The sequence below is a fragment of the Hyperolius riggenbachi genome, chromosome 6, assembly GCF_040937935.1.
Source record: "Hyperolius riggenbachi isolate aHypRig1 chromosome 6, aHypRig1.pri, whole genome shotgun sequence".
Taxonomy (NCBI): Eukaryota; Metazoa; Chordata; class Amphibia; order Anura; family Hyperoliidae; genus Hyperolius; species Hyperolius riggenbachi.
Window position 1 is genome coordinate 359,844,719 of NC_090651.1, and position 10,935 is coordinate 359,855,653.

Genomic DNA, 10,935 nt, shown 5'->3' on the forward strand with positions numbered 1-10,935 from the left:
AAAAAGACGGGGGTTTGCGGCCATGTATCGATTACCGGGGCCTAAATAAAATCACAGTGAAGAATCGCTACCCGTTGCCGTTAATAGACGATTTATTCACACAGGTCACTGATGTGAGGATTTTTTCGAAATTAGATTTACGGGGGGCATACAATCTGGTGCGTATAAGGAAGGGCGATGAATGGAAAATGGCCTTCAATACACCTAACGGGCACTACGAGTACCTGGTGATGCCCTTCGGGTTATGTAATGCCCCGGCCGTTTTCCAGGAACTCATTAATGAGGTCTTTAGGGAGGTGTTACTTAGGGAAGTTTGTGTTAATCTACCTGGACGACATTCTTATCTTTTCTAACAATCTCCCTGATCACAGAACCCATGTCAGATTTGTACTGGACAAACTGAGGCAGAATTTGTTGTACGCAAAACTTGAGAAGTGTATTTTCGAGGTTACGTCTGTCGCCTTTTTGGGATATATAATCTCCACCTCGGGCCTGTCTATGGACCCTGCCAAGGTCTCCGCGGTCCTGGAGTGGCCGCAGCCGGTGGGGTTGAAGTCTTTGCAACGGTTCTTGGGTTTTGCAAACTATTATAGAAGGTTCATAAAGGGGTACTCCACAGTAGTCGCACCCCTCACCGGTCTTACAAAGAAAGGGGCAGACACCACTCACTGGCCTCCTGAGGCTTTACAGGCATTCTCTACTTTAAAGGAACTGTTCTGCTCAGCACCCATACTGAGACACGTGGACACTTCTTTTCCTTTCATCGTTGAGGTAGACGCCTCAGAGGTTGGAGTGGGAGCGGTGCTGTCTCAACGTTCAGGCTCATAGGGTAGATTACACCCGTGTGCCTATTTTTCTCGGAGGTTTTCTCCTGCGGAGAGAAACTACGGTATAGGCAACAGGGAGCTTCTAGCCATTAAGTTAGCCTTCAAGGAATGGCGTCATTGGCTAGAAGGAGCAGAGCACACGATCACGGTTTATACCGACCACAAGAATCTGGAATACATCGAGGGGGCTAAGAGATTGAGCCCTCGGCAGGCCCGATGGTCTCTGTTTTTCTCGAGGTTCACATTCCTGATTACGTATACTCCAGGTAGTAAGAATACCAAGGCGGATGCCCTCTCCAGGTGTTTTGAACCAGAGACAGCACAGTCCCCCGCTCCTGAGTCCATCATCCCGCAGAAACTAGTGTTAGCTGCCACGGAAACCTGGGAGGATTGGACAGAGGTTTTGGGTCCCTTTCAGCAGGATGTTCCTAAGGGAAAACCTGAAGGGGTCATGTTTATCCCACTACCATTTCGCTTACAAATCCTGCAACTCTTTCATGCCCATAAGAATGCTGGTCATCCTGGAGCTGCCAGAACGCAGGATCTGATTGCCAGGTGTGCTTGGTGGCCTTCTTTGGCAACAGATTGCAAGGAGTATGTCAGGGAGTGTGCGGTATGTGCCAAGAGTAAACCCTCCCGGCTGGCATCTGTAGGAAGGTTGCAGCCTTTGCCCACCCCGAGTGAGCCATGGACCCACTTGTCCATGGATTTTGTGGGGGAATTGCCCAGGTCTGAAGGCATGTCGGTCATCTGGGTGGTAGTCAACCGTTTTAGCAAAATGGCCCATTTTGTGCCTCTGAAAGGACTCCCCTCGGCTCAAGAACTGGCCGAATTGTTCATCATTCACGTCTTCCGGCTGCATGGCATTCCGGAAGACATTGTGTCAGATAGGGGAGTCCAATTCGTGTCTGGATTCTGGAGGGCATTTTGCAACCAAATGGGCATGAAATTGTCTTTTTCGTCAGGCTACCACCCACAGACAAACGGGCAGACTGAACGAATTAATCAGTCTTTGGAGCAATTCCTGAGATGTTACGTTGCGGAGGCTCAGAGTGACTGGGTAAAATTTTTACCTTTTGCGGAATTCGCACAAAATAATTTAAAGAATTCTTCGTCTGGTTTCTCTCCATTCCAGATTGTGACAGGGAGGTCACCCAAATTTTCCCCTTTTCCAATTGTCTCTTCTCCTTTTCCAGCACTGGAGGATTGGCAGAGGTCACTGAGGGACAATTGGGGTATCGTTAAGGGGAACTTGCAGAAGGCATTCCAGAATCAGAAGGGTCAAGCGGACAAGAGACGGTCCGTGGAATGGAAATTTCAGCCAGGGGATTTAGTCTGGGTGTCCACACGTCACTTGACCTTGAAGCAGCCTTCTGCCAAACTGGGCCCTAGGTTTGTGGGTCCATTTTCCATGACTAGGAGAATTAACAACGTCACTTACGTCATTGATCTTCCTGCCAGCATGCGGGGCGTAAGGTCGTTTCACGTGTCTCAGCTCAAACCCGCAGTCCATATGGGCCCTACTCCGCCTCCTCCGGTCTTGGTAGATAGCCAACCCGAGTTCGAAATAGAGAAAATTTTGGACTCACGCGTTGTCCAGAACTCGGTACAGTACCTGGTACACTGGAAGGGGCATGGCATTGAGGAGAGACAATGGGTCCCGGGGACTCGCATGCATGCGGATGAGTTGAGGGAAGAATTTCATACCTTACACCCCGAGAAGCCTGGTTTGAGTTGTCCGGAGTCCACTCCTCGGGGGGGGGGGGTACTGTAATGAAACGCGGAAAAGCCGCGGCCTCTCAAGGTGAGGCGGCTGTTTCCGTGTCCAGCAGGGCGCCACAACGCGGAAAAAAACGCCGCATGCCGCATAGGCAGAGCGGCGGAATCCGCATTGGAAACGGCGGAATCCACATTGGGAACGGCGGAATCCGCATTGGGAACGGCGGAATCCGCATTGGAGGCGGCTCCCGCACTTGGTTCACTAGATACATTGCAGAACAGTACTTGTGTGGCTGGGACTGATAGTCCACCAAGATTCAGACTTACACGCGTGCGAGCGCAGTGGCTGAGTTTAAATAACAGCCAGAAGTGAGTCAGCTGACCAGGCTGGTCAGCTGACATTTTCCACAACTCTCATTGGTCCAGCAATTAGGGAGGTCCTGGAAAGGTCCTTGAGTATATATACTGCTGGCTGTTCACTTGCTCTTTGTCTGGCGTGCGATCACATATGTGGGAGCACCCAGATCCGTAGTCAGATCCGCAAGTGTGCCGGGACCAGCTGGAGCTGTAATCCTACACTTAGCTAGATTCTGTTGATAGCTAAAGTACTAGTTTGATTGTATTTATTTGTTATGACTTTTGCCTGCCTTGACTATCCTCCTGAACTCTGATCTTGTACCTCGATATTTCTGATACTCTGTTGCCGATCCCCGGCTCGTTCCTAGACTCCGCCTCAGCCTCCTGATTCTGTACCTCGATATATCTGATACCCCGTTGCCGAACCCTGCCTGTACTTAGACTCCGCCTTTGTCTCCTGATCCTGTACTGTATCTGTCCGTGTGTGTACGACCTGGCTTGTCCGACCTCGAGAACCGACCTTACCGTTAGAGGCGGTTCCTCGCTCTGTTAGCGACCCTTCCTCCTGAGGGTCACTTTCAGACATCCTTCCTACTGTCAGTCTGACTCCTCCCGTCTTGGAGAGATCAGGTCTGCGGAAGGAATCTGTGCAGTACTCCTTGCTGCACTGAGGCTTAGTCCTCAAAGTGTTACTGTCACACCAAACACTACACTCTACTCAGGTGAACAGAGGTTAGCTAGTATATTGGATTATCAGTGATACTGCAGATCACATATAATCTGGTATACATCTGTATTCCCAGTGATACTGCAGATCACCGGTAATCAGATCCTCTCTGTGCTTCACCGATCGTTACACTAAGTTAAGAGTAAGAGTGCGCCTAATTACATCTGTTGTTGGTGGGAAAGGGTCTTTCCAGCTGCTGCATATAGCTTGTCTGGTTGCGCACAGAATATGTGTATTTTTTAGGCGAGACTCCTTAGGGATATTAGAGAGGCCTATGTGTAGTAGTGCTAGTAGAGCGTTCAAGGGCATTGTTATACGTGTGTATTGAGAGATTTGCTCAAAAATATACCGTAGATCCAAATTGGTCGGATTTTGGGACATAGCCAAAGTATATGTGCTAGAGTTCCTATTTTTCCACAATCTCTCCAACACTTATCGGAGCATTTTTTGTCAAATTTTGATAGTTTTGTTGGAGTGATATACCAATCTGTGACATTTTTTTGTAATGTTTCCCAGTGGGATAGGCATTTTGAGTCTTTACAAATTTGTTCTGTTTCTTTTTGCCAATGGTGTAATGAGGACTTTAGTTGCAGAGTATCTGACCAGGCGTTTACGTATTTGATAAGGGTATTACCGTAAGTTTGTTTTGTGTAAGCATATCGTAATGGGTAGAAATACATTTCTTTGAGATTGAGCCATTAATAAGTGAGTTAACCAATTCTTTGGGCCAAAGGGGTACCTGGGGGAGATTATGTTGGATACTGTGACGTATCTGTTAGGCCCCGTTCACACTTGCGTTTTGGCAAGTAAACGGACCGGATCCTGATCGAATCCTGATTGGATCAGGACCTGATCCTGATCAGAACCGTACGGTTCCAATCCGGATCCGATCCGGATCCGGTCCGTTTGTATCAGGCATGCATCAGGCTGCCATCCGGATCCGTGGGCAAAAAATAGTGAAATTTAAATTTAAAAATGTTGGGGTCAGCAGAAGGTGCACCTGGTGCACCTGTAGAATCAGGTTCCTCCGCTGTAGGCCTCACCTCCACCTCCGACATTCTGCCAAACAGCTCCAGCACGTCTGTCACTGCTGCTCCACTCCAGACATGCTTGGCCCATGTGTCCCCATCCGAAATGGCCGATTGGATACGCATAGGAAGTGGGGTAGAACGTCAGGTTTTTGTAGGCAGTGTGTGCTGTGCCTTCCGTTTCCCATTGGTTTCTGTGTTCCGGATGGTGCTGTCAGGCTCAGGTCCGGCTCCGGTCCGGGTGCGTGGGCCGGAGATCCGGACCCAAAAAATAGCGCATGTTGGAAAAGTGTCCGGAGTCCGGATCCGATCCGGCTCCGTACTGTACGGAACGACACGTGTGAACGTCCGCATAGCCTTTGCATTGCTATGCGGAACGTACGTTCCATTTGGTACAGTATACGGTCCGGATCAGATCAGGAAAATCCGGACAGGGAACGCTAATGTGAACCGGGCCTAAGTATGTGTGAAATTCAGAATTTTCAATTCCAAATTCCTCTTTGACGCTTTGGAAGGATTTTATTATATTGTTGTTGATATATGCAGGACTGAGGCCCATAAGTAGTATACAATCTGTGCACAAGATGGAGATCCCCATTTGTATTTATTGTTTGGGTGTATATGTACATTTTAGGGGGCACTTAGTGCGAGTTTTATTGACTCCATTAAAATTGTGATGTTTTATTCTGCAATAGAGTTTGTCTACTCTATTGGAAATAGTCTCCCTGCAACCCTGTTGTTAGAGTGACACTGAAGCAAAGAAAAAAACTATGATATAATAAATTGTACCTGTAGAACGGATAATTGATAGAAATTGAATAGAAGCAAAAAAAAAGAGTCTCATATTTTTTATTTTCAGTTATAAAGCTTTTTTATTACATTGCATCCTTCTGTCATATTTGTAGCTTACAAACTACTTTTAGTCTATCTAACAGAGCAGAGCTAATGGCCTTTTGATCTTCCCTACAATAAAACCTTATCTAAAGCTGTTTTTCACTGGGTTTTTTTTATGTATAAGTGCTTTAGAAAACAACACTGTAGCCAACCAAGCTTGGGCAAAGAGTTCAGAGAAGCTCTTTTGCATAGATGACAACTGAAGTTTCTTAACTCTTCCTGTACTGGAAACAGTATGAGACTCTTTTTCTTTGCTACTTATTTCCATTTCAGATTCTCTTTAAATTGGGATTAGTCCAATATGTAGAGCTGAATGGAAAGGGTCATCTTTTTATCAACAACTAGCTGTTCACCCGGCATTGCCCGGGTATGTATTTGGCTGGTGTTGGCTCCATCCACTTTTCCTAACCCTAACACACAAACACCCAATGACCAAGTTTGTGAGCTTTGGGGTCTTTGACATCAATAATTTTTATATTTTGCCCCTCTCCAGCATTTGAACCCCAGTCAGCTAATGACCAACTGTAGCAGGTTTGAGGCACCTGCTATTAACAGTGTAAAAATGGCAGCAATTTAAATATTCCCCTTGAAAATCAACAAATGAATTTTGATTGGCCATTATAGGCTCCACCCACTTCCCTGAATATTAGTCAGTCACCCAGTGATCATCTGGGCAAAGTTTGAGATCCCTGCCATTAGCAGTGAAGAAGGGCTGCAGTTTATATTTTCCCAGTAAAATTTGTTTTTGGCTCTGCCTACTTTTTTGTAACCTGGACACACAGTCACTCAATGACCATGTTTGTTATCTTTGGGTCCTTGGCATCAATAATTTGTATTTTCCCAGTGAAATGAAACACATCTGATTGGCGGTTTGTGGCTCTATCCCAGGCATGGGCAAACTTGGCCCTCCAGCTGTTAAGGAACTACAAATCCCACAATGCATTTGCCTTTATGAGTGATGACTGTGGCTGTCAGACTCCTGCAATGCATTATGGGCCTTGTAGTAACTCAATGACCAATTTTGTGAGCTTTGGGGTCCTTGACATCAATAATTTGTATATTCCCAGTGAAATTAAACAAATCTGAATGGCTGTGGCTCCGCCCCATTTTCTGAATTTGAACCCCAGTCACCCAATGACCAACTGTACCAGGTCTGAGGCTTGTGCCATTAACAGTGTAAGAATGGCAGCAATTACAATATTCCCCTTGAAAAACAACAGGTGAATTTTGATTAGCTTTTTAGGTTCAAACCACTGTTCTGAATATTAATCTCAGTCACCCAGTAACCAGCTGTGCAACGTTTGAGAACCCTGCTATTAACAGTGAAGAAGGGCTGCAGTTTACATTTTCCCAGAGAAATCTGTTTTTGACTCCACCCACTTTTTGTAATCTTGACAAACAATGACAAAGTTTTGAGCTTTCGGGTTCCTGGCATCAAAACGGTGTGAATGGAAGCATTGTATCCAGCAAAGAAATCTGATTGGCTGTTTGTGGGTCTGCCCCTTTAGTGTTTAGTTTGAACCCCAGTCACTTAATGACCAACTGTAGAGGGTTTGAGGCCTCTGCCATTAACAGTGTAAGAATGGCAGCAGTTTCAATATTCCCCTTGAAAATCAATAGGTGAATTTTGATTGGCTGTTGTAGGCTCCACTCACTTTTATGAATATTAATCCCTGTCACGCAGTGACCAACTGTGTCAAGTTTGAGAACCCTGCCATTAACAGGGTAAGAATGGCTGCAGTTTATATTTTCCCATGTAAAAGTTAGTTGTTTTTGGCTCTGCCCACTATTTCTAACCTTGGCATACAGTCACTCAATGATCAAGTTTATAAGCTTTGGGGTCCTTGGTATCAATAATTTGCATATTCCCATTGAAATTAAACAAATCTGATTGGCTGTTTGTGGCTCTGCCCCCTTTCTGAATTTGAACCCCAGTTATCCAGTGACCAACTGTAGCAGGTTTGAGGCACCTGCTATTAACAGTGTAAGAATGGCAACAATTTAAATATTCCCCTTGAAAATTAACAGGTGGATTTTGATTGGCTGTTGTAGGCTCCACCCATTTTCCTGAATATTAATTCCAGTCACCAAGTGACTAACTGTGCAAAGTTTGACAACCCTGCCATTAACAGTGTAAGAATGGCTGCAGTTTATATTATCCTAGTGAAATTTGTTTTGGCCCCGCCCACTTTTTGTAACCTTGACACACAGTCACTCAATGACGTTTGTGAGCTTTCATGTTCCTGGCATCAAAAATGTGTGAATGGAAGCAGTTTATCCACCAAGGAAATCTGATTGGATTTAGTGAATTTGGACCCCAGTCACCCAATGACCGACTGTAGCAAGGTTGAAGCCTCTGTCATTAATAGTGTAAGAATGGCAGCAATTTAAATATTCCCCTTAAAAATCAATAGGTGAATTTTAATTGGCTGTTGTAGGCTCCACCCACTTTCCTGAATCTTAATCTCATTCACCCAGTGACCAAGTGTGCCAAGTTTGAGAACCCTGCGATTAACAGTCTCATGCTGGGCATACACGGTAAGTTTTTGCGCCGGTATCGTGCGCGTGGATCGATTCCCGCTCGTCCCCACGAGTGCTGCTAATCAGCCGCTCGTTTCTTCCCATTGTTCTCCCCGCCGGTGTCGAGTGCAGTATCGATCCGGCGGGGTATCGGACAGGTTGAATATTATCAATCGAGTCATCAGCGGCTCGATTGATAATATAAAACTTACCGTGTATGCCTAGCATAAGAATGGCTGCAGTTTACATTTTCCCATTTAAAATGAACGGCTGAAATTTTATTGGCTGTTTTATGCTCCACCCACTTTTCCTGGATTTGTAACCTCGGTCACCAAGTGACCAACTGTGCCAAGTGTGGCGACTCTGGCTTGATTACTGTGAGAATGGCAGCCTTTTCCATTTTTTCCATTGACATGAATGTGTGAAATCTGATTTGCTGTTTGTAGCTCCGCCCAGGTAAGCAGGGGGGATGCGAGACCCCCAGAACATATCATCCCAGGTAGTAAGGGATCTTTATACCAAGTTTCGTTCAAATCGGTCAAGCCGTTTTCGAGTGATCGCGGCACATACATACATACATACATACACATACATCCGATTTTATATATATATAGATAATGAGGTTTTTATTTAAAAGAGTAGTAAATCCCTGCAAGCTTGTTAAAGAGAGTCTGAAGCCAATTTAAATACTTGTTTTTAACTTTTTACCTGCTATTTGCCAAAAGCAATATGATCAGTGCTGAAACGCTTCGTTCCCGCAGCAGAACAAGGGCTTTATACTATCCCAATCTCCTGGGCAACATTCCACCACTTTCCTTTCCAGGCCATGGATTTTTCTGCCAGGGAGAGGCAGAGCTTTGTGCTGTAGCTCTGCCTCTACTGTAGTCAATCTCCGCCTCTCCCCATCCCTCTCAGTGAAAGAAAAATGAGAGGGGCGGGGAGAGGCAGCGATCGGCGTAGATTGATTCCAATAGAGGCAGAGCTACAGCACAAAGCTCTGCCTCTACCAGGAAGCAATCCTCGATTTTTGCCCCTGGGATTGGGGGGGGGGGGGGGAGTAAAAATACATCGTTCTGCCGCTGGAATTCAGCGTTTCAGCACTGGTCATATTCCTTAACACAAATAGCAGGTAAAAACAAGTATTTAAATTGGCTTCAAACTCTCTTTAAATTGATCGTACAAGGGTTTTCAGGTTGTAGGTGCCACCAAGGACTTCTTCTAAATAGATTAGGCCTGGTTCACACTGGCAATTAAGTGGCAAACAGATCTGTGAAAACGAATCTGATTACCGGTCTATTGGATAAGTTTTCACTTCGTTGCACTTCAGCTGCTTCCATCCCATTTCCCCACATCCCCCCTCTCCAGACCCCCATCAGCAAAGTGGATTTTGTTGGCAAGAACGGTCCATTTCTTCACTAGTGTGAAGAAACATTCCACTTTCTCATTGCTCCACATGCAGTGCTTCAGCATCAATTTTCATTATGCTGGGCTCAACGGTCCATAAAAATTGCTGCAGAACCAAGCAGGGGCGTAGCAATAGGAGGTGCAGAGGTAGCGGCCGCATCGGGGGCCTTGGGCCAGAGGGGCCCCGAAGGGCCCTTCCTCAACTCCAGTATTACCTCTCTACTGATCCTGTGCTCATCAGTGGTGCTCGGATACCCCTTTTTATAATTCGAGTTTGGTCGAATTCGAATAGTAAATTATTCGAATTTGGTCGAATATTCGAGTCGAATATTTTTTACTATTCGATTCGACCTCGGACTTCGAGCTCACTATTCGAGTCGGTGATCAAGCTCATTATTCGAGCTGACTATTCGAATTGGCCTTAAATAGCTTCCAAAACTTGTTTTGAGGGTGAATGATGCAAGAAACATCTTTTTTTCCAAGTAACAACAGCAAGTGATTATGTGGGGATGTTCCTTTAAAAAAAAAAAAAGGTGGAAAGAGAAGTTGTGTCCAAAATTTTGTTCAGTACTGTATATACTTCTTCTTCTTCTTTATCTTCTATATCTTCTTCTTCTTCTTCATCTTCTTCTTCTATATCTTCTTCTATATCTTCTTCTTCTTCTTCTTCTTCTTCTATATCGTCTTCTTCTTCTTCATCTTCTTCTTCATCTTCTTCATCTTCTTCTTCCTCATCTTCTTCATCTTCTTCATCTTCTTCTTCATCTTCTTCTTCATCTTCTTCATCTTCTTCATCTTCTTCATCTTCATCTTCTTCATCTTCCTCTTCATCTTCTTCTTCTATATCTTCTTCTTCATCTTCTTCTTATATATCTTCTTCTAAATCTTCTTCTTCTTCTTCTTCTTCTATATCTTCTTCTTCTTCTTCTTCTTCTTCTTCTTCTTCTTCTTCTTCTTCTTCTTCTTCTTCTTCTTCTTCTTCTTCTTCTTCTTCTTCTTCTTCTTCATCTTCTTCTTCTTCATCTTCTTCTTCATCATCTTCTTCTTCATCTTCTTCTTCTATATCTTCTTTTTCTATATCTTCTTTTTCTATATCTTCTTCTTCGTATAATTTCGTCTTCTTCTTTTTCTATATCTTCTTCTTCTTCTTCTTCTTCTTCTTCTTCTTCTTCTTCTCCTTCTTCTTCTTTTTCTATATCTTCTTCTTCTTCTATATCGTCTTCTTCTTCTTCACTTATTTCTCTTTTATATTTTTTTTTTTAAAGAAATGCAGCTATTTTTGAGCGTAATAAATAGCTGGTGGCGCACGCATGTTGGAAGCGCCATTGTATGTGCTCCCTGGCAGTGGAAACACACAGACAGCAGGAGGTAAATTCAGCAGCAGGAGGAGGAGGATGAGTGTGTGGCAGCAGGCAGTCAATGAGGCAGGCAGCGTGACATCATAGCCCTGGTACCTAGC